The sequence below is a fragment of the Elephantulus edwardii genome, unplaced genomic scaffold (assembly GCF_000299155.1).
Source record: "Elephantulus edwardii isolate Elephantulus edwardi_28Jun2011 unplaced genomic scaffold, EleEdw1.0 scaffold00011, whole genome shotgun sequence".
NCBI lineage: Eukaryota > Metazoa > Chordata > Mammalia > Macroscelidea > Macroscelididae > Elephantulus > Elephantulus edwardii.
The window spans coordinates 16,008,499-16,034,194 of NW_006399761.1; positions in this window are offsets into that span (position 1 = coordinate 16,008,499).

The window sequence follows — 25,696 nt, forward strand, 5'->3', positions numbered from 1 at the left end:
CAAGAGTGTTGACCGTGGAGCCGAGCAAACTGAAGCTGTGAACAATCTCAATCTCTTCGCCATCCATCCTGATGCTACCGATTGGTCCAGTGGTGAGAATAATGGTACATAACAAAAACAAGAAAAATGTTGCACTATGTCAGTATTCAGACTTATACTAGAGATTCCCATAAAATTTTTGATTGTTTGAATATCTTCTGAAATCTTCTGTAATAATTTCCTTCCAAGGCACTTGTTTCTGTTGTTAGGTGCCTTCAGTTAACTATAACTCCAAGCAATCCTATGAACTACAGATCAGAAATGTGCTCTATCCAGCACCATCCTTACAATTTCTGCCATGCTCAAATCCACAACAGCAGTCACTAGGTCAACCTAAATCATTGAGGATCTTCCTGTCTTCTGCTAACCTTCTACCTCTCCTAACATAATGTCTTTTTCCAAAGACTGGCTCCTTTGACAAGATACCTGAAGTAGATGAGACAACTTCCACCATTTTGCCTCTAAGGAACACCCTAGATACACATTCTCCACCACAACTTTGTTTATGCTTTTTGTGGTCCATGGGATATTCAATATTCTTCTCTATTCCCACAATTCAAAGGCATCAATTCCTCTTCTTTGATGCTTATCCATGTCCAACTTTTAGATGCATACAAACAATTGAAAATACCACGGCTTGGATCATGGCTTAGCACTTTAAGGAGGTTCTTGACAGCAGATTCTCAATACATGTCTTTAGATTTCTTAACTGCTTCTACCATGGGTGCTGTAGATCCAACTAAAATGAATTGTTGGAAGAAGGCTCATCAACCATTTGAATTATGCAGATGACACCACCTGGGTTGCTCTAAGAGAAGGAGATTTCAAGTACTTAATGAAGAAAATAAAGGACTACATACAACCATTAATGTGGATTACATTTCAACATCAAGAAAACACAGATCTTCACCACTGGACCAATAGGCAATGTCATGATTAATGGAGAATTGCTTGTCAGTGATTTGGGTGTAAGGAGTTACATTTCAAGCCACACAATATGTTGTGGTTAGATGCCATCAAGTTCCCCACATCTCATACTGACCCTGTGAATAATCCAGAGGCATCATGCCAGGAGACACAGAAGGTCAGCAAAGAGAACAAGACCCTCAACATGATGAATTGACAGAGTGACTAACATAATGTGTTTGAGAATGACAGAGATCATGAAGGTGGCATGGAACAAGGCAAAGTTCAGATGGGTTGTTTGTTGGGTCACTATGAGTCCTCACCCACTTGGCGGCACTTAGCAACATACAGAAAGAGAGACTTTTTCATTGCTAAGATTATGAAACTGAAACAAGTATGATACTGATATAGATCACAGGCTTCTTTTGAAACATAAAGCACAGCATTTAGATATAAAAAAATAGAAAGGTGCCCGAATCCTTGCATGCAATGTGTCTTTATAATAGGGGCTGAAAACAACAACAGTGAAATGAGAAATGAAGTCTGACTTTTTTTCACAAATGAAGAAAACGAATAAACGCCGAAGAACCCTCCTTGATGATGGAGGTTAAAAATAGCAGAACTGAAAAAGGAAAGACAATGCCTGGTGATCTGGAGAAATGGTGCTTTATTGTCGTCATTGTGATTCAGCAAATGGGAATTGAGAACTTTTCTTTAGAGGCTTTTGCCGAAGAGGGCATGACAGTTCTCTACTGAGCGAATCTGAACTATCATCTCAATTTCTAAATATAGGACAAGTCTATGAGTTAAAATAAGGAGAGAAAATAAGTTCACTGCGACGAGAGTAATCTTTATCCATCTCATCGCTGGTCAGAGAACTGGACAAGTGTACATGCACTTAAGGAGATGACTGAAGGCCATCAAAATGCCTCTGTGGTACCAAGAGCTGGGGTAGCGGAGGTGGCAACGGCAGAAGGTCAGTGTAAGTCCTAAGATTTGGATATGCATTGCCCTTTATTCCCACGGTTCTTGCTCAGAATTCTTTGATTCAGGAAACAGTAATAAAGTTCAAGTATAATATTAAGAATGAGGTCAACCTTTGGATGTAGACCTTAACACAGAGAAGTTAATGGTAACAGCAGAAGGAAAGATATGGAATAACTAACCACTTCTGTCCTGTGCTAGCTCTCCACATTCTTTGGGTTGATGAGATCACGTTGACAGCAGAGACTTTTAGAGAAGGCTCAAATGAAGTTTCTTTCTTACCTTCTGAATCATGAAAACCCTACATAGTGATTCTAAGGATAGCCCTATAGTGCTTTATTGTCTAAGAATCAAATGATTTTCAAAGACATTTTCTAATCCCATCCTTAATTAAACATTATTATTCAAATTCTGAGATTCTGCATTTATAATTACAGTGTTTAACTGTGTTAAATGTACATAAAAAAATCTTTGAGGTCAGTTATTGAATAGATGTTTTGCTTTATCTGCAGAGCCATAAAATTATGCTATATAATCTTATCAACATAAAATGCCTTTTCACTTTAAAATAAACACCTAATTGGGGGGGGAAAACCCTAAAACTAATAGTTCTCCTCATGTATTTTAAAGAACTGAATAAAGATTTCCCAATATCTGAGAGTTTGAGGATGAATTGAGACAACAAGAACTGGCCATATTGATAACAAGAGGAAATTGAGGAAAATTTCAGAGAATGCAATTATTAACTCCATAGGAAACATTAGTTTTACAAGGGAAAAGGTGATATAAAATCTAAGTGTTCACAAGTCACAAAACTCTTCCTTTTGCAAATACCTCTTAAGTATCCATAGCAGTGTATATACCAAATATTGACCTCATTGAATAGAATAAAACTTTATTTGTTGGAAGAAGAAGGAGATAGATATTTGTGTTTCAGATGGGATGTTCAGACAATTTGAATCTTTACATTTCCCAGTAGAAAAGAAACAGCCAGTATATAAAATCGACTTAGAAATTGACATAAATAAGCTATGTAGAAAGAAGATAAGTATTACAGAAAAGTGCTAAAAAGAAAAAATGAAAGTGATTTCTTCTTTCAAAGTGTGTGAACTCTAAAGTACAATAAAAAAGGAGGGCTGATCTTGGCTGTGAGCTTGTCTGATCCGTTAAGCTCTGGGCTAAGTTTCCCTTTGATCAAAATAAAAAATCAAATTTAGAGAGCTCATTACTTTTTTGGCACAACACCTACAAGTAATGTGCAAATGTATGTCTTATGCACACCAAAAGTAGCACTCTTGCCCTTGCATAAAAATTGCTTTACCTTCATACAGTTGTATCAATTACTCTTTAGTAGAATTGAAACTGCTCCAAAGAAACTGTGCCTGTTACTCTTCACCAAGACATGACTGTGTGGGACTATTTGCGATGCATATATTTAGTAAGAACACAAGTACAGATACACAGTGATCCCTTAATATATAGTTCTTTTTTTTAGGAAGATGTAAATATATTTGAGTTTTCTGTGTTCCAATATTATCTAAAATTTTTTGGAAAATAATTAAAGGAAATTTTTAAAGGATTGCCCAGAAAAATGTAATATATACACCATGTTAGAAACCCCAAAGCTACACCAGTACAGCAGACTGACAGACAAAAGCTGTACTTTTCCTGGTCTGCATAGTATAATTCATATACATCATGGTTAGTATACGTACTCTATGTTTTATTCAATCATTGATACACATTATATTTTATATAATTAATTGCCATTGCTCTACACTATTATCAACCTGACTTTACAAGCCTCCATATTACTTCACCCGTCCTTCACCACAAAAGGCTGCTCTTCCAGAAATTTCCCTTCCTCTTTTTCTGCCCTCCTCCCTTCACTTCTGTTAAAGAAGAAAAGATGATGTCATACACACACACACAAGTTCATATAAGCTTAGAGAAATTTAGGCTAAATAAGAAGTCATAAATTGATCAATTTCTGGATGAGAAAGTAGGAGCCTGATTTTCAGGGAGATTAGTTTTATTATATAACTTTTGGTCCATTTGCATTTTTTTAAGACAAATATTATGTGCATGTGTCAGAAACCCGGGTGTCACTATGGTTAAGGCATTCAGCTTCTGACCTAAATGTTGAGAATTCAAACTCACCAGTTATTCTTCAGGAGAAAGAGGAGTCAGTCTTACTTTTGTAATGATTTTGAGTTTCAGAAATCCTGTGATGCATGTTTATCCTACTGGGATTATATGAGTGGGAATAATGTAAGGGCAGTGGGCAGGTTTTATGTGAACATATAACCTCTTCAATAAAAAAAAAATTAAAAATAGGAAAATTTAAGTTAAAAAAATTCCCCCTTAACATATGTGTTTTTTTTCTGTGTACTGTCATGTCAGTACTGACTCATAGCTGGTCCTCTAACAGGTTTTCTTCAGAGGCTCCGTCTAACATACTTTGTGCCGTTTAACTCATAATAGTTACAACTCCAGACATCTCCGGTAAAGGACCAAAGACTGATAAATTCCAGAGTGAAACCTGAGTATTAACATACTTTGGACATGTTGTGAGGAGAGACCGGTCCTTGGAGAGGGACACCATGCTTGGGAGGGTGGAGGGACAGCGCAGGAGGGGAAGGCCCTCTATGAGGTGGATTGATTCAGTGACTGGGGTAATCGGGATGGGTGTGTCGGAGACAGTGTTATTGGCACAGGACAGAGTAGAGTTTAGAGCTGTTGTACATAGGGTCGGTATGAGTCGCAAGCAACTCGATGGCACATAACAACAACAACAACAACAAATCACATCGGAGGAGATTGAACATCTTTCTTCTGCAGCTGCTGGTGGATTCGAAGCACATGCTTTCAACTTAGCAACACAGCTCCTTATCACTGTGCTCCAAGAGCTCCTACCATAATATATGACCACTCTGATATGTGTGTTGTCATTTACACTGTGGACTCAGGAGCGACCCTTAGCTGACCCTCTGGCGGGTGTGTGGTTAGATATAGTATGTACTTGAACACATATGCCATCTATTGCAAATGATTTTTAAAAGATATGGTTATTGCCAATGTACAGAACAATAAATTTGAAAGGGAAAAAAATGAAACTCCTAATCTGGATTCATTTGCTTTTCCGTGTGTGTGTGTGTGTGTGTGTGTGTGTGTGTACACACGCATATATATTTTATTCTCAGACACGTTGTTTGAATATTTGTATATAATACTGTAACAATACTTTTAGCCACTATTTCAAAATTTCTAATTCTACATCTTTTCCCTGCTATATAAGGTCCTTGTGATGTTTAAATATGCTGATAAAATGTCTCACTTTGTCATTCTCTTGCAAATTGTCTTTGTTTTAAATTTCATATTGATATGCATACAAAATTCCTGAACATTGTATTTCATTCGTGGACACTGTTTCACACATTCCTTCATGCACATTGTTTTTTTTCATACGATCATTTCTACATATTGTGTCTTATAAAATTGTCTTTTGAGAACAGGTTTGCTCATCTATTCTTTTTCTCTTTGTAAAAAGTCTGCGTTCTTGCCTGCGCCTGCTTTCCAGTAGGTGGTGCTGAAGAGTAGCTGTACATATAACAGACTTGGAACACTAAGCAGAGGTGTTTTTGGTGGTAGCATGTCCTTTCAGAGAAGTGAAGGCATTGAGTCAAATCAGGAAGGCAGTGTGAACTGTCTTCCCTTTAGTGGAGATGGACTTGAACTATTACAGCTGGATTCTCTTGTACTTCCTTGTGTGACCAATTGCAAACACGTTTTTGAGGTGTCAGCCTGGAATGATGATTATTGGAGAGGGCACCACAGCTGAGGGTACATAAGCTCGTGCAGAGTTCTCGCGCCTGTCACAGCTTTTACTCTACTGCGTTTTGTTGCTCTGAACATTAAACTCTCATAAACTGAGCCTTGTTTTGTGACAGACTCTGCCCTCAAGTCTTCCAAATGAATAATTATGTTGCTATAAGAGACGGTTTACTATCAACCTCTATATAGATGAGCAAACGGTGACCCGGGGCAGAAATCAACCCACCCAAGATTCTGCCACAGAAGAATATCAGATTGCGATTCTGACCTCTTCATTTACTAATCATTCCTCTCTAGCACGGTATTTGTACAGGTAGGGAGTGGTGCTGCAAATCCAAAGGTTCAAATCCCACCAGCAACTCTGTGGGAGAAAGATGGGAAATTTCTTTTAGCGCAGTTTACAGCCTCTGCAAATTTGCTCGAGGATCAACCCACAAAAGTGAGATGATAACAGAATGTTATGGTCAGGGAGCTCTGCTGGCCTAGGGGCAAGAAGCTGTGCTGCAATCCTGAAGAAACACTGTTCGAATCCACCAGATACTCTCCTGGAGAAGGCGGGCGATCTCTTCCTGTGCCAGTCGGATCTGATTTGATGGTACACAACAACAACAACAAAGTGCACCTGATCCAGAATTTTATGCTCTATGCATGAACAAACCAAGTTTATGCCATAACTTACTGGCTTTCTGTAACTGAAGTTCGAAAAAAAAAATGTTTTTAAAAGAAAAAGAAATACAAGCAACACATTTATTGTAGTGTGATGGCTTATAAAATAAAGAATTTCTAACCAATTGATAGTGAGTAATTTCAAAGACTTTCTAAACCACTTGATATTGAGTAACTTCCATTTATGGTGGTCCATCTGTGGTGAAGGACAGTTGTACTCACAAACAGTGTTTTTGGAAGTAAATCACGAGGTCTTATTTAATAGGTGCCTCTGGGTGTAATACTGTTGTGGTGGTGGTGGTGGTGGTGGTGGTGTTATGCAGGGTGGAATGAGAACTGACTCACATTTGACTCTCCAGAGAGCAAAATTGTGTCTTTTATGTAATGCATGATATTGAAGCATCTTCTTCCAATACTAATGTAAAATTCTTCTTCATGAAATCCAGATCCTTGAACGATATTTTCAGCATACAAACAGAATTTGTTCTAATCTATACAGTCTTTACATAGTTAATAAAACACAAGTAATTTTTACCCCTGGTATTATCTGCTTTCAGCCACGATTCATCAAACATCAGCAATGACATGTTTCATTCCACTGTCTCTTCTGAAGCCGGCTTGAGTTTCTACACATCTCTTGTCTATGTACTGTTCCAGTTGTTTCTGAATAATCTTCAGTAAGATTTTACTTACATGTAATATTAATGATATTGTTAAAAAATTCTGTACTCTATTGGATCAAATTCCTTTAGAATAGAAACAAATGTGGATATTTCCAGTCAGTTGGCCTGGCCACTATATTCCAAGTTTCTTGGCATAGACTAATGAGCACATCCAAGGCTGCACATGTCTATTGGAAAACCTTACTTAGTATTCTGTCAACTCCTAGGATATTAATTTTTGGCCAGTACCTTCAGAGGATCTTGAATGTCTTCCTTCAATACTTTCATAGTTAGTGCTGATACTGATTCACTACTTCCTGAAATGGTCCAATGTCAACCAATTCTTTTTGGTACTGTGACCCTGTGTATTTCTTCTATCTTCTTTACTACTTCTTGTATCATCCAATATATTGTCCGGAGACTCTTTCAGTATTAGAATTCGGGGCTTGAATTTGTTCTTCAGTTCTTTAGCTTGAGAAATGTAGAGTATGTTCTTCTTTTCTGTTTTTTCACCCTCTATGTGTAGTTTCTCACAGTATTTTGCTTTGTCTTCTTGAGCTGCCTTTCAACTCTCTTCCTTCTGCATTTCTTCCCTTTTGTTGGCCTTGTCTAAGCTCTAGGGCTAGTTTTAGAGTCTCTTGTCGCATTCATTTTGACCTTTTATTTCTTCTCTTTGAAATGAGCTTTCGCTTTCCTCGTGGATGACTATCTTGACATCACTCCACTACTCATGTGGTCTTTGTCATTAGTGTTCAATGGATCAAATAAATTCTTGAATTTGTTTTTTAATTCAGTTGGGACAGACTCAAGGTTGCATCTTGGCTCTCATGGACTTGGTTTTTTTGTTTTGTTTTGTTTTTTCAACTTCAATTTGAACATCCTTCTGAATACTTGATAACCTGTTATACAACCAGCCTCTGATTTTGTTATTAGTGCTGATACTGATATTCTTCATTGACTTTTTCTGTCAACAACCTGCCTTATGCAGATGACACAATTTTGCTTGTGAAAAGGGAAGAAGACTGGAAGCCCTTACTGCAGATCATGAAAGACTACAACCTTCATTATGGATTACATGTCAACCTCAAGAAAAACCAATCCTTACCACTGGACCAATATGTCACATCATAATAGATGACAAAAAAGATTGAAGTTGTAATTTTATTTGGATCCATAAACAACAGTCATGGTAGCAGCAGTCAAGAAATAAAAAGATGTGTTGAACTGGAAACTCGTCCACTGTCGAGGACCTCTTTAAACTGCTATGGAGCAGTGATAAGAGTTTGAAGACCAAGATGTGCCTTGATCCAAATCACAGTATTTTCAATTGCTTTGAAAGGATCTGAAAGTTGAACAACGAATAAGTGTGAATGAGAAAGAACAGATGCCTTTGAATTGTGGTATTGGAAAAGAGTATTGGATATGCCATGGACTTCCCCCAAATCATACAAAATCTGTCTTGGAAAAATTGCAAACTAGGTGCTCCTTAGAAGCAAGGATGGTGAAGGTGTGTCTCCCACACATTGGACATGTTGTCAGGAGGGGCCAGTCTTTGGAAAAAGACATCATGCCAGTGAGAGGGTCAGAAAAGAGAGGAAGATCCTTAATAAGATGGATTGGCCTAGGACTGTAACAATGAGCGTATCAAATAGTGTGATGATGGTACAGTGCAAAGCCATGAGCTGGTCTTTTCTCCATAAGGTCTCTAGGAATCATAGTCAAGTACATGGTACTCAACAACAACATATTCATTTGATTTTAACTTTTTTTTTTTTACAGATACATTGATATTTGGAAAGACAAACACAGCAAGGTAATACAGAACGGATTAAAATCAAAGAAGAGGTGCCTTAACACTTCATCTTTTCCTCAAGGGTATTCCGTATATATGTTGAGCAAATTATTCAAGAAGTTGGACTATATGAAGAAACATGAAGTATCACAAAGTATCAGACTAGGGGGATATTGGGGAAACAGCGGAATGCTCCCAGATGGGCATTTTTGGGTAGTCAAAGCCAATGAGAACACTTTATTAGGGGGGAACGTGCAATGATAGAGTTCAAGGAGTTTGACTCTTGCCTTGGTTGGGCCCGAGCATTGCAGTCCCTCAGGCCTGATTGTAATTGTTTTTGGTCAAACATTCTTCTAAGTGGTATAGCACTGGTCTGTCCATTTGCTGTACAGAGGTAACTCGTGGTTGCTGTGAAGATGAACACTGTGACACTGATGTGGCAAATGTGATAATGGTTACCCATGGTGGACAGTGTTTGGTGGAGCTCCCCGATTAAAACAAGCTTGGAAGCAAGAGTGGCATGCACTTCCAAAATAGCTTGCCTCTGGAAACTCTATGAATTTGGAGAAACGATGAAAGTTATAGAAGTGTTTTATGTCTTTTGTTCATAGGCTCACTATGAGTCTTCTATGACTCAACAGCACTTAACAACAACAACAATCCAGGCCATGATCTACACAAATGTTTGTCATGCTGAAAGCTGGACCATGAATAAAGACGACAGCAGAAGAATTACTGTCTTTGACTTGTGTTTCTGGAGAAGAGTATTGAGCATACGATGGACTGTCAAAAGAATAGGCGTGCCGTGGGGAGAATGAAGCCACTTTGCCCCCTTGCAGGTAAAGATTTTGAAGCTCTTTCTCACATTCTTTGGGCATGACATCAGAAAGGACCAGTCCTTAGAGAAGGACATCATGCTTGCTTGAAAGGGTGGGGGGTCAGCACAGAAGAGGAAGACTCTGGATGAGTTGAATTGACACAGTGACTTGTCTATGGGGTCAAGTGTGTCTCAGACGGTAAGGCTTCTCAGGATAGGGCAAGGTTCAGAGACAATGTTCATAGGGTTACTATGGGTTGTAGTCAACTTGACGGCACACAACAACAACAACAAAAAAAACAAACAAACAAAAACCCAACGTATCTGTTGGAGGTGGTTGTATAAATTGGCTCCTGTTTTCTGCTGGGCAATCTGGCAATGTTGTCCAAAATTTAAATTTGCATACAATTTGATGCAGCTATGTCGCTTCTGAAAGTTTGTCTTAAAGCAAAATACTATTACCAGCACACAAAGATGTACCAATATGAATATGGCATGTTGTTTATAAAGGCAAAATTTTCAAAATAGCTTCAATGTCAACGAATAACAAAGGGATTACATAATTTACTGTATATTTTATACACTGCACTAAAATGCATATATTCAAAAGGACAAGGAATATTTTTTTACATTTTAAAATGGAAATATGTATATTATAAATATGCTAGTTTAAAAACACAATTATATAAATCACATGATACAATATATGCATTAAAAGTTTGGAAAAGTAAACAATAATCTGTTAATGATATCTACTTACAGAAGTTTCATTTCTAGGACATTTTCAGTTCTACCCAACAGCTTTCAATCCTTTCTCTCTCATGCTGATTCCCACTGGCCAAGTGGTGAGGATTTTTGTCTTCTTGATGTAGAGATAGAATCCATATATGAAGGCTTAGTTCTTTTTCATTTTATTATTTTTGTGTGTGTGAACCATCAAATCAGATCTGACTGGTACAGGAGGAGATTGTCCCTCCTCTTCAGAGCATGTGCTGGATTGGAACTGTGTACCTCTGGGATTGCGGTGTAGATTCTTGCCCCTGGGCCACCAGAGCTCAGCAAAGACCGTAGGTCTTAAGCTGCTGCAGCCAAGCTTTCAAGTCCTCTTCACTTGTAGCAAACAAGGTTGTGTCATCTGCATAACAAAGGTTGATGATGTGTCTTCCTCCAATCCTGATGCCACATTCCTCTTCACAGAGTCCAGCTTCATAAATTACTTGCTTAGCATGCAGATTGGATGGGTATGGATAAAGGATAAATCCCTGATACTTAACCTCCTGATTTTAAGCCATGTAGAGTCCCCTTGGTCTATTCAGACTACAACTCCTTGGTCTAGGTATAATAGATACTGTATAAGCACAATTATTCTTGAGAGTTCTATCTCTCTCCTTGTTAGCCATAGTTACTTATTATCCACATCATCAAATGCCTTTGCACAGAGACATTGTTCTGGTATTCTCTATTTTCGGCCAGGATCCATCTGACATAAGCAATGATATTCCTGGTGCCATGGCCTCTTCTAAACCCCACTTGAACTTGTGGCAGTTACCTGGTAATGTACTATTTGAGCTGCTTTTGGATGATCTCCAGCAATATTTTGCTTGCATGTGATATTAATCATATTATTTGATAATTTCTACATTCTGTTAGATCACCTTTTTTTGGGAATATGAATACGGATCTCTCCCACTCTGCTGACCAGGCAGCTGTTCTCCAAATTTCCTGCCATAGACTGGTATAGCCCATACAGGGTTGCATCTGTTAGTTGAAACAATTGCTATCTTATCAATTCCTGGAGCCTTATTTTTTGCCAATACCTTCAATGCAGCTTGAACTTTTCCCTTTATTACCTTTAGTTCTTGTTCATATAGTACATAATTTTTTAAATAGTTGTTGTTGTTGTTGTTGTTGTTATGTGTCTTTGAGTCGCCTGTGATTTATAGTGATCCTGTGTACAACCCTGCTCTGTCCTGTGCCCTAAACCTTGCTCTATCCTGTGCCCTAAACCCTCCTCTGTCCTGTGCCAATCTTATTGTCTCCATTTTATAAATTAATACATGCTCTTTGTTTATGAGGGAAGAGGAAGCAGACAAAATTAAGTTATCTTGGTGGAAGAGAAAAATATATTTTAACACAGACTTAACATTTAAATGCTGAAGATCAAGGGCCTGTGAGCACAGTTGAAAAACTGACCTGCCTGAAGAATTACATCCTGTTTCCAACATGAATTGTAACTTGTTTCTTTCTGAATTCACTACAATCATTGTGAATGTTGCCGGCGAGTTCTATGTGGTCATTGCAACGCTTTCAGGAACCCAGCAGAAGGAGCAGCAAGAGCTCTGGGAGACACAGTTGACGTTAGAATTGGCAGAGGAAGGTGCAGAAACAAGGCAGCATGTCTGACTGAATGTCAATCTCTTTTGTTTTGCAGATATTGTTGATGAGAACTGTTCCTCCTTGAGCAGTAGTTTTTAGAGGAAGCCAGACGATTCTACCCTTACATCACCCCCACTGCTTTTGTACTTATTGGCATATTTCTGCAGCTACTGGGAAGAATTACGAAAAATATAAAAAAGCTGTGGCATGAAATATGCCTCAAGGACTAGGAAAGATTACACTTTCCAATTTGGAAGGTACACTTTCCAATTAGGAAGGCAGAAAGAGGCGAGGGTACATCTTAGCCGCCTTGAAGGATCTGAAAAAGTGTTCTGTGCAGAGAAGATCAGAAACATTCTGTATATCACTAAAGGACAGAATTTTGACAAGGGGTTTGGATTTATAAAGACATATAGTTCATAAGAACAAGTGTTAATTTTTCCCGGAAAGTTATGCTTGTCTAAAACAATAAATATTGTGTTATCCATCATTGGCAGTACTCCAACAAGACTGGAACATCACTTTAAAGACATTATATTTAAGGCATTCATAGATATCACGGAAGTTTGGGCAATGACTATGTCTCTTCTCACTCTAGGTATTGTTGTATATGTTTTTATCTGCTGATATAATGCCTTGAAAGATTGTGCTATGTATTTGCGTCTCTATTGAAATAAAGCTATCAGAAATCCACTTCAAGGCAATATGTTTAAATTTCAGATCCTGATCCTTCTTCTAATAAAAGTATCATAAAATCTCTCTAACCTTTCACTAACAATGAAATTGATGGCACCAGAAGAGACCCCCTCCTTTCCCATCAGACTCTTTAGCTTCTACACCTCCTCACACAAATGCACATACACATACTCAACAATATGGGCCTTTCATTAAACAGCAGCTGAAAATTGGCTTAAATAATTTTTAGAGATAAAGTCACCTCTGGTATTAGAACATTTTTACTAATCAGAGAATTTATATGTTAATTTATATGTTAGAAGTTATATGTTGGCGCCATCGTCTGAATAAAGAAACATAATCTAATATATCACTTCCACTCTATATGAAATCCATCATTTTGAGTAATGGTGACTGTAGAAAATTATGGGTTATGTCTTGACTGGGAACCTCATAAGTCAAGAGTACAATACACTTAAGGCACTTTGAAGCCTCTCAAGCAAGACATATGACGCTATTAGTCATCACAATCTGCGAAGCACCTGCACTGGGGCTATTAATGGTAATTTTGTAAATATTTCAAGTTTTTGTTTTTAAGAGGCCTCATTTTCTTCATTGCTATATGATATATGTGTGTGTGTATACACACATACAAATATATATCTACAATATCTATTATCTATCTATCTATCTATCTATCTATCTATCTATCTACCTACCTACCTATCCTTGTATATCATTACAGCTATGTAATTAAGCAATGTTTTCACCAAAGGAGCCACTAACAGAAATGGCATTCAAGCAATATGGTAGAAAGTGAAAGTAAGGGATAAGGGATAGTAAGCGACTATCACGTTAGTTTATAATGTTTCCTTTTTTTTTTGTCTTTTTAAAAAAATTATTTTAATGAAAGTTTATAGAGATATTGGATTTCCATTCATTCATTGTTGCAATTCCCCTCCCCTGCTCTTCTCTTTGAAAAGTCAAAGAAAAATTCTTTCATTGTTATACAATCCCTCCCCCCAAGTCCCCTCCCCTGTGTAGTCTCGTTTAATGGTGGTTTACATTCCTAGGAATTCTCAGGAGAGGAAGACCCCAGATGAGCTGGACTGACACAGTAACTGGGGTAATGGGAAGTAGGTGTGTCAGAGACAGTGAGACTAGCTCAGGACAGAGCAGAATTCAGAGCTATTGTACGTACCATAGCTATGAATCACAGGCGACTTGCTGGCACATAACAACAACAACAGGAATTCATTTTATCTGTAGGTCAATTTGTTTTCTTTTAATAGTGTTTGATTTCTTTTTATTCTTTTCAAAGAACTTGATTTAAATTTTATGAAAACTTTATGATGCCTGGGGGATCAGGATTCTAGTCCTGGTTGCCACCCTGCTCCTTCCTCCTGGTGGCAGTGACCTTGAACAGAGTACATGCCCCTCTGCTGTGTAATTCCTCATCAATAAAACAGGCCATCGGCCTGAAGGATCACAGAGCTCTTTCCAGCACAAACATTCTCCATCTGTACCTGTTTAAACAAGAAATAATTTAGGATTTGACTGACAGCCTAGGTCAACAGTATGTACCAATGACGTGGGGGGAAAAAATTCAACACTTTTCCTGTAAAGTAAGGCATCATGAGTTCCACAGGAACAGACTTTGAATTAAGGGTTTATGTACAAGTGATTTATTAAAAAATAATGGTGGCCAAGTAAAGAATTGGGATATGGAGAGGATGGTAGCCAAGCAAGGGTATCTGGAACTGATCAAAATCCTACATGGTGTAACATTGGCTGGATTCTACAGGGAGCACTGGAGACAGAGGATATTGTGATCTTAAGCAGGGAAAAGGGAGACGGAATATTTATTCCTTCAACCAGAAATCTCTCAGACCTTGGCTTAGGAATGTGGAGTCCCTGGATGGTGTAAACAGTTAACAAGCTCAACTAACAGGCTAGAAATTTGAGTCCGCATAGACAGGTCTTAAGAGAAAGGTGATTTACTTCTCATAAGTTAGTCTTTGCAGACCTGATGGAGCACAATTTCTGGCACATAAAGGGTCACTGTGAGTCAGAGAAGGTGGCATCTCAAAGGAATGTCAAGTTCCGGGCACTGAGGCTGTGAGCAGCCCTCACTGACAGGTACAGACGCAGAGTGCTGGGAACTAACATGCATCACAATATTACAGAGATATAAAAGGGTAAGGGCAGAGATCATGAGGAGGCTCTCAGCATGTCTGAAAGGGCTGCAGGATCAAGCATTGAGTCCACCCCTTCAATAGAGAAACAACAAAAGCCTATCGAGTCATGTCCCCCAAGATGACCCATTTATTTCACTTTCAACAAAGCCAACTGAGCTCCCTGAAAGTGTAAAAAATAGTGACCAAAACAGACATGGCCTCCGTCCTCATGAAATGAACAATAAAAGAGAGGAAGAAGATTATAATAAATTAGGAAAATCTCATGACAAGGTGCAATATGAGAATGATGTGAAATTAGGATGGACTTGTATGAGAGAAGGAGCTCTGGTGTCCTAGTCAATAGATAATCACACTTCTCATCCATAGTCTATGCCACTAAGGAAGTTCAAATCCATGAGCAGCTCCTTGGGAGAAAAATGAGCAATCTCCCTCTGGGTGATTTATAGTTTTGGAAAGCCAATGGAGGACCAGTTATGAGGCACTTCCAACTTGATGGCAATGACTTCGGGTTTTTTCTATGAGAAAATAAAGATTACAGATTTGTGGAAAAGGAATTTTCTTCCATTATGCCCAAAGTTGGCTAACCTTTGATTGTTTTGTTTACTTTATTTTCAAATGTGTCTTAGCATCACATAGAATAATGGTGCAAGATAAGAATTTAGGACCACAGCCCAGGTTCTTACCACCAGGCCACCAGAGCAATTCCGGAACAACAACTTAAAAAATATATATATTCTATAATATTTGAAACAGGAGTGGCATCCACTTCCAAAATAGCTTGCCTCCGGAAACTCTATGAATGTGGAGAAATGATGAAAGTCATACAAGTTCAGGTCTTTTGTTCATAGAATCACTATGAGTCTTCTACAACTCAGCGGCACTTAACAACAACAACTCTGTAACATGGGAGAGGCTAGAGAGCATTATGCTAAGTGAACTCACTCAGTCTCAAACATTACATAAGGTCATTATTGCAAAAATTAGAAGAAAAACGTTTACGATATGGATAAGTGGCCAAAAGGGGAAGGGTGGGTAGGAACTGAGGGTGTTGAGAGAGGGGAAATCCGAGGGTCACAGAGTTTGATGGTTGGAAGTAGAGGGTGAAGGAATCAGGAAAGATCCAGTAGGAACCTGAAAACACAAGGTGATAGTGGGTATAGATTAATGATGATTAATTTCCTAAAACACAATGCTTGGAAGTGATCCTGTGAAAGACAATGTGAATGAAAAAGTGTGTGTGAAACACAATGTATATAAATACAACACAATGTATACTAATTTTGTAAGCAAACTAACATAAAATAAAAAATAATTTTTTAGAAGACAAGAATTTGTTTTATCTCTCTGTTAAAATAAAAAACAACAACTACAAACCATCTTTCCTGAAAAACTGTCTTACAGTTAGAAAAACATTGCAAAAATGGTTATTATTAACTTCAAACAATCTGCAACAAAAGCAAAGACTCTGTACTTCATCAGAGTAACTTAGGTTAAGACCATAATATCTTCCATTGTTTTAAACAGCTACATTTTCTCATCTTTCAAAGAGCTAATTTATTCTGGTTTGGTTTGGTTTCTAATACTCTTGGCCAAGTGGTTAAGAATCAGAACTATAACTTAAAAGATGACAGTTCAGCCCAAACCTACTAGCTTCTCGGTGGAAGAAAGATGTAACTGTCTGCTTCTACTGCCCAGGAAACCCTGTGCGGAGGTTCTACTCTGTCTTCCAAAGTCGTTATGAACTGGAATCCACTCAGCAGCAATGACTATGTTTTTAGGGTAAGGTGACCTCTTTTCATTTTTATAATCATATTGCTTTAAAATACTGTCATTTTGGTTAAATGATGTTATGGTTTGGTGCATTGTTGTTGTTGTTTAATGCCGTCGAGTCGTAGACAACTCATAGCAACCCTATGAACGAACAGCCTGAACACTGTTCATACATAGAGTTTCCAGAGGCAAGCCATTTTGGAAGTGGATGCCGCTCCTGCTTCCAGGCTTGATTTAGTCGGGAAGCTCCAGCCAACACTGTCCACCATGGGTGCCCATTACCGCGATTGGCACATCACTGTCACAGGCTTCAGCATCACAGCAAACTCTGCACAGCAATGCACAGACCAGTGCTATTTGGTGCATTGTAGTCTACTCTTATTCCTAACTACCTTATGAATAACAGATCAAAACTTTGCCCTCTTCTGTGCTATCTTTATGATCTCCAACATATTCAAGCCCTGTGTACCATACGTGACCCTGAGGGTGTTTTAAACACTGGTGGCATATATTCCCCCAGAACCACAGCACACATAAGTCACCATAATATGGTGAAATGACAGACAAGTGGTGTAGTTAAGTAGATTGGGATTAATTTAGTAAGTATTCTCCAAAATTGGGAGGAAACTTAATTCAGAGTAGTCGAATAAAAGAAAATGATACTACATTGTTTTTAATGGATGTTTTAGCTGTTAAGATTTTGTTTTTCTAATGATGACACTTCTTCTATCCACACACACACACACACACACACACGTGACTTTGTATGTGTTCATTAACTCACAAACCGACCACTTTCCCACCTCATGGAAGTATTCCATAGAACGCTAATACAGTTTTTCAGTAAAATAACAAGAAAATTGACAACCATAGTGGTTTTTTCTGTATTTTCCTCTCTCTAAATAGAGCAAAGTAATCACCTTTAAGGGCACTGATGCTTACCCTCACTCATGGTTTCCAATTACACGTTTCTGGGAAATGTCAAGACTTCTTATGACCTGTTGTTAATGACTCAACGTTGCCAGTTCTGCTACATGTTAACTGTGGTTGGAAATTTCATGATGTCTGCATTAGGGATCACTAATCAAAATAATCACACTCACTCTGCACATATCACGGGGTTTAAGGAGCCCTAGTGGCCTACTGGTTTATGTGTTGAGCTAACCAAAAGGTCATTTCAAATCCACAGAGCCACTCCTTAGGAGAAAGGTGAGACTATTTCCTCTTGTTAAGATTTACAGCCTCAAAATCTCAATGGAAGGCATCCATGAATTGGAATTCACTCAACAGTAGGTATGGTTTGGGGGTTTATTTTTCACTTACATATTGCCATGTATCGTTTAATTGGAATCCTTTGTACAAAACTACAGTCTCAGGTAGTCCCCTTGCTTAAAGCTGGATGAGCACAGAGTCTCTTTCAGAAAGATCATTTTCTAAGGGAAGGTCTGTATTTTTTTTAATACTTGCATCTATGTTATTACCACAGGATTGCTCCCTTTCCTTGTGACCCCCACAAAGACAGAGCTAGATAAGACCAACCAGTGTGCTTGTCTAATTGTTAAGAGCTTCATTGTAAGGACCAAAAACAAAAACAAAACAAACAAAAAAAGCAGACCAAATTCACTTATGTCACCCCATGTAAGAACACTATACTAATGCAATCACTAGAATGGGTTCTTTTTCTTTTCCCCTGCAGAAAACAGTAGGATTATTATCAGGAAAGATTGGAAGGGCCAGTTTCACCAACAATTCATTAGGCACTATGTTCCTTTGTGGCTCTTGTCCAATTTTTTATGTCCTTTTCTGTTCTGCCACCGTGTGACGAAAGAAAGAAAACTTGCTTATCCAGTCAGTTTCAACTCACTGAGACCCTATAGGATAGTCTACAACTTATCCAAAGGGTTGACAAGGCGGTAAAACTTTAATGAAGGAGAATGCTCCATCTTTTGCCCACCATGTAGCATATGGATTTGAGTCACTGGCCTTATAGTTAGTCACTGAATGCTTAAACACCGTATCACCAGGAGCTGGATACGAAATTAGTGTTGTTAAGTACTGAGAAGTTTCTTGGTACTTCTGTTATCCTTGCACTAAGGTTATTACTACTTTGATATATATTGCTGTGGTGTCAAAGGTTTATCACTCAAAATGTCTTTTTCTAACCAACAATTAACTATTTACTCTGTGCTGAAATATTTATTGTATTGAGGAGAAAGGATTAAGGTAGGATTACAGTCCCACTGTGCTAGAGACTTCCGTAAGCTCATTAAACCTCAGTACTAGCTCCCTTTTTGGGACACTTGCTTTTCCACCTACACTGAAACTGAGAGTCTACAGTGCTCATCAGTATCTGCAAAACCTGCCTGCACACCTACACTCATGTGAACCACTCTCCTGACTGGGCCGATTCTTTGACTGACCTTCCGGTGAACCACTGAATCCAACGGACATAGAGGAGTGAGATAAGTGAACAAAGGAGGAGTGGTTGACGTGAGAAATCATGAAGTTATACACCAAATGATGCATTTGGGACAACGTTGAATGGACACTTCTTATGCCTGGTCTTAGCAGAACAAATTATGAATGTAATATTGTGTTGTCAGCAACCTGAATCCACCACATATCATATTTCATAAATACAAAAAAAGAAAACAACTAAATCCATTGCCTTTAACTCTATTCTGACTCACGATAACCTTATAGGACAGAGTGAGAGCATTTCGTACTGTTTCCAAAGCTGTAAATCTTTACAAGAGCAGACAATCGCTTTTTTCTCTCACAGACCAATTGATAGGTTGGCATGTATCACCTTTTAGTTAACAACCGAGCATTTAACTACTTACTGTTCCACCAAAATTCCTATATGTGGAAGTGAAAATGTTGACTCCTCATGTTTACTTAACTCGTTTACCATTTTCATCAAGATTAGGGACACAATCAGGAAAGTAAGGAATGGCAAATATCCCTGAATGACATCAGTCATGATTTTGGGGTTAAGGGGAAGCAAGAGATTCTAATTTGAAAAGCATTAGAGAGGGAGAGGCAATGAGAAAATGCAAGCAGATCAAAATGGACTAATTCCGCTATCACACAAGTAAAACCACACAGTTTAAATATCAAGAGAATAAACAGTACATGCATGACTTAAAGTTCAAAGTTTGAGAGGCATCTACAATTTGTATTTTGTATGCGTATGATCTTCTGATAAAGACATTCCAGGATAAGGAGAAGGGTGAAGAGAAATTCTGTATACAAGAACCTGGGGCAGAGGACAGAGAGGCTGGGTGAGCTGTGGAAGATCACAAAACAAGTCTGAGCTAGTGAACGAGCAAGAACGGGAATGTTGGATGGAAGGGTGTTGGAATATTTCTCAGTTCACTAGGACTTTTAGGGAGTTCTCAGAAAAAGAAAAGATTTTATGTCTCAGAAACGGGCCTGCCTTATTATCCCTGTTCCATTCAGTGTATTGGAAGCTCTGGTGGCCTGGAGGTAAGAAGCTTCGCTGTAATCCCAAAAGTACGTGGTTTGACTCCACCAGCAGCTCTTTGGGAGAATGATGGGAAATCTCCTCCTACACAATTTATTGCTTCTGAACACCTGTAGGAGGGCCAGTTATGGGTCTGTTCCAACTCGACGGCACACCTTGATGGCACGCAACAGCATGGCAGGAACAGTAATTAATTTCTCAGCTTCTGAGCTAAGACCTTGTTGCAAATCTTCTTTCCAAAATTTCATGCGAAGAAAGAGAAGCTTTTCCTGTTTCATTAGAAGGAATCTAAAGGTGCTGCTGAAGAGTGTTGAATATACTGTGGACGGTTAAGAGAACAAACAGGTTCACCCTGGAGAGGGTGAAACCAAGCTGCTCCTTGGAGGCAAGAATTCTGAAGCTCTGCCTAACATATTTTGGGCATGTTGCAAGGAAGGACCAGGGCTTAGAGAAGAACATTATGCTTGGGAGGATGGAGGGGCATCACGGGAGGCGAAAACCCTCAGTGAGATGGATTGACTCAGTGACTGGGGTTATCAAGGTAGGTGTGTCAGAGACAGTGAAGCTGGCTCAGGATAGAGCAGGGTTCAGATTGCTATGAGTCACAGGGAACTCGACAACACATAAAAACAACAACAAAGGGGAAAAAAAGTTTTTGATGACTTCCTTCACAGAATGTAATGTTCGAGAAGGTGGGAAGAAATCCAGATTACTGCTAACAATGTTGTCAATTTCTCTATATTTATAGTCATATCACTATCATTTTACTCTACTCAAGGCATTCTGAGAGAGCCACCAATAATGCATCACGAACTTTCATTACGTAAGTCAAAACCCACGCTACTGAGCCTAGTACAACTCATGTCGATTTTCTTCATGTCTCTATGGTTGTAAGTTATTCAGAATAGAAATTACAAGTGAAGCATGTAACAATGTCCTCCCTCAGAACCCCCAGAAAGAAGCAACATAGCTGAGACCCTAGTTTGGATTTCTAGCCTCTAGAACTTGTTATAATACACTTATGCTCTTATATGCTAGCTAATGTGTGGCATTTTTTCCTGGAAGATAGTTTTCAATCTTTTAATATTTTAAACAATTCTCAGAGAACATGTTGCATCTGGTGCCATTGAGTTGACTTTAACTCATCATGACCCAATATACAACAGATTGAAATCTTGCCCAATCATAGACCATCGTCACATGCTCCAATGTGCTTAGGCTCATTGCTGTCGTCATTGTGTCTGTCCATCTTAATTGAAGATTGTCTTCTCCTTCACTGATCCTCTACTTTTCCAAAGACAACGTCCTTCTCTAAGGACTTGGTCTTCCTGATAACATGCTCAAAGTAGAAGAGACAAAGTATGTGAGACCATCCACCATGATATTGCCTGTTGGTCCAGTGAAGAGGATTTCTGTTTTTCTGATGTTGTGATGTAATTCATATTGAGGACTGTATTGTGAGGATCGTTTAGAAGAGGACAAGTTTCAATCTATTGTTCAGATGGTTAGCACTTGATGTCACGGGACGACAATAAAAGCATACAATTACTTATCACTGTATCTAAAATAACTGGACTGGATAAGACAAAAATAAGATCCCTATTTTTTTCACCTCATTCATTTCATTTCATGAATTGAGTTAGATAATAAGGTTCAGATAGATGGTTTCAGCCTACATGCTTATGGAAACACTGAGGCCTAGATTGTTGCCTATCACTGTCTTCACATGAGTTTTAAAAAGCTCTGTTGAGAATGTAGAAGCAGAAATAGCCATTAGGCAGAACATCATATTCATCTAATTGATCAGATTCCTTTTATACAGTAGTTTTTATTTGGCATAGAGCTGTTGTTGGTGTTAGGTGCCATTGAGTCAAATACAACTCATAGAGACACTATGAACATGTCTGACCTATGTCCTAACTTGTGCCATCTTTTTATTTTCTGATACACTAAAGCCCACTGCAGCAATCATCGGGTCAATCCACCTGGTTGAGGGTCTTCTGCTCCTTCATCAACCCTCCCCCCTTCCAAGCATCATGTCCCTCTCCAAGGAACAACCCCTCCTGCCAACAGGCCCAAAGTAGGTGAGACGAAGCCTCATCATACTTTCCTCCAAAGATCAATCCAACTACACCCTCTCCAAGACATATCAGTTTGTTTTCTTAGCTGTCCGTGGGAAGTCTAGTGTTCTTCTCCAAGACCACAGCTCAAAGGTGCCAATTCTTTTATCATCCTTATTCATTGTCCAGTTCTCAGATGCCTAGCAAGTTATCAGAAAGAAAAAAAAAAGTCCTGAATCAGACGCATTTTAGTTCTCAAACTGATACCAATACTCCTCGATAATTTGGCATTGAGTTAGCCTCTTGTTTTCAAGTAGTTTTATTCCAGATGCTTAGCTTTGAAGAGCCTCCCCCCACCCTGACATGTGTGAGCCTGATGAATCTCTCAAACTTTCAGTGTTAGCAATAATAACCTCCAAGGCAACCTGCCTGTCTAGCTCTATATTCTTCCTTCTCCTGTAATAGCTATTTTGTAAACTTTAATTACACTAATTATTTAATGAGTGAGATATTTTTACAGTGATTGGTTTTCAAATAATTGCTAATTACTCAAAATCAATACCAAGCCGCATTTCCTTGATTGGCATCTTTTCCTGTTCTTCTCTAGGACTCAAGTGAAACATCGTCATTGCCAGTATTTGTTTTGTTTCCAATAACCTAATGGACATTGCATATGACATAAAATAGCAGAAAATTAAACCAAAGGAGAGCAGAATTTATTTTCCACACTCTATTAGGAGGCTAGAAATAATCCATGCATGTTATTAGAGGCTGAACCCAAGTTAATTGGCAAAAAATATTCCGAAGTTATGCTACTGTCTTTTGCATCTGCAGCTGATCAGTATCTGCAAATAAACACACAAAAAACAAGGACAAATCACAATAAATCTAAGCAGACAGGTACAAGCAAATTGGACTATGAAAGTGACATGTCTCTTCACTTAAATGTCGTCTACAAACTCCAGGGAGACATGTTTGGATTTAATTTAATTGGATTTGCTTCTTCCTTACAGTTTAATGTGTGAATAACTGCAATTACATATGACTCTACTTATTCCAGTTAAACAAATTTATTTATTAAGCCATTAGAATATATAAATATAAGATTATATTGTCTTTTAGTGCAAATTGTTATTGTGTGGTTAACAGTTTCAGACTGCTCTGATGCAACAAAATCCTAAATGATGACCAAGTTTGCACTTTGAAGGGGATGACGCTGAAATTTCTTACTAGTCATCCACCCTTCATTCTTGGTTTTAGAATTTGTTTGGTTCTTTTCCTTCTATGCTTCTGAAATGGGGCAGGGGAAATTCATCGTGGTAGTTTTTGAAAATTTTAAAGCAAAATTCTAGTGGTTAAGGTGTGAGATTTAGTTCATTTCTAACACCTGACAGTTGGATCCTATCAATTTTGACTCTTGGTGATCCTTTGAAGAATAGATATGAACTGAACACTGCTCTATCTTGTGCCATATTCACCGTCTCTGCAATACTTGAGCCCAATGTTATAATCACTGTGTCAATCCATTTTGATAAGTATCTTCCTCTGTTTCACTGATCTTCCTCCTTTCCAAGTATAATGCCCTTTTCCAAATACTAGATGTTTATAAATACATGCTCCTAGTATGTGAAACAAAACATCATCAGCATCAGCATCATCTCTAAGGACCATTCTGGCAACAGTCTCGCCAAGACAAATTTGTTCATTCTTTTGGCACTCCGTAGAATATTCAGTACGCCTCTCCCACACCACAGCTCAAAGACATCGATTCTTCTTCTGCCATCTTTATTGAATGTCCAACTGTCAGATGCATAGCAAATAATTGTGCTACACCTTCTAATTCCTTCAATATTTGTATCAAGGTTCAAGGATACAAAGCAAATTATTGTAATGAAATGTGCAAAGAGCTGGAGTTAGAAAATAAAAAGGGAATAACTTGCTCATCATTCCTTAAGCTGAAATAACTGATAAATTCAAGTTTCCAGTTGCATTACTGAAGGATTCTATGGGGAATGATCTTGAAAGATCCAAGAAACATTTTAAAAAATTAGAGAGAGGGTAGACACACAGAAACATTGTACCATTGGCTGATAGGAAACTATTTCAGGAAGTACAATATGATCAAGAATCAATGGTAATGAAGCCACACCAAAGGCATTGGCAAAAACAAGGTTCCAGCAATTGATGGGATACCAACTGACAGGTTTCAACAAACAGATGCAGCCCTGGTAGTCACCAGTCTTTGCTGTGAAATTGGGAAGACATCTCACTGGCCAACTGTTTGGAAGAGTTCCATATTTGTTCCCCTTCTCAAGAAAGGGATGCAGATGAATGTGGAAATTAATGAACAACATATTGTTAATATAAGCAAATAAAATTTTATTGAAGATTATCCAAAAATTATTGGAACAGTACATTGACAGATCAATGAAGCCTGAAGTTCAAGTTGGATTAAGAGGTCTTGGCACCAGGGATATCACTGCTGATGTCAGATGGATCTTGATCAAAAGCAGAGATTACCAGAAGAACATCTATTTGTGTTTTTTTGACCATGCAAATGTGTTTGACTATGTGGATCATAACAAATTGTGGCTGAACTCGAGAAGAATGAGAATCTCAGAATACTTACTTGTGTTCCTATGGAATCTAGACCAACCAAGAGGCTGTTGTCTAAACAGAGCAAGGGCAAACTGTAAGGTTGAAAATCAAGTAAGATCTGTATGCTGAGCAACTCATGAGAGAAGATGATCGTTACATAGAGAAAAGTGCCATCAGGATTAGGAATACTCATCAGCAACCTGTGTTATGTAGATGACACAATCTTGCTTGCTGAAAGTTAAAAGGACTTTAAATGCTAGAAGATGAAAGACTACAGCTGCAGAAAACCAAAACCTTCAATATGGATTACATTTCAACATCAAAAAAACAAAAATCCTCAACACTGGACCAATAGACAACATCATGACAGATGGATAAAGGTTTAAAATTGTCAATGATACCTGAGTAATAGAAGATATAGTAAACAAAACTATCCTAAAACATATAATTAACAGGAACTCAGGGAATTAATTATTTTGGTTCCTTACTAAATAAATATCTACTAATCTTCCTTATTTATAGAGTTTCTTTTGTTCACATGTTGTTATTAAGTACTACTGAGTCAGAAATGTTTCATCAACAAGGCCAGGAGCTGACTCTTAGAAAAGGTTAATAAAATAGATAAACTATTGACAACCTTAACAAAAGAAAAGAAAGAGAAGACACAAAGAACTTGAATAAGAAATGATAGAGGTGACATCACAACATAACCAGATGAAATTAAATTTATAGTACCATATCATTATGAAAAAATATACTCTGATAAATTGAAAAACCTAGAAGAAATGGACAAATTCTTTGAAACTCACACCCTACCTTGACTGACACAGTT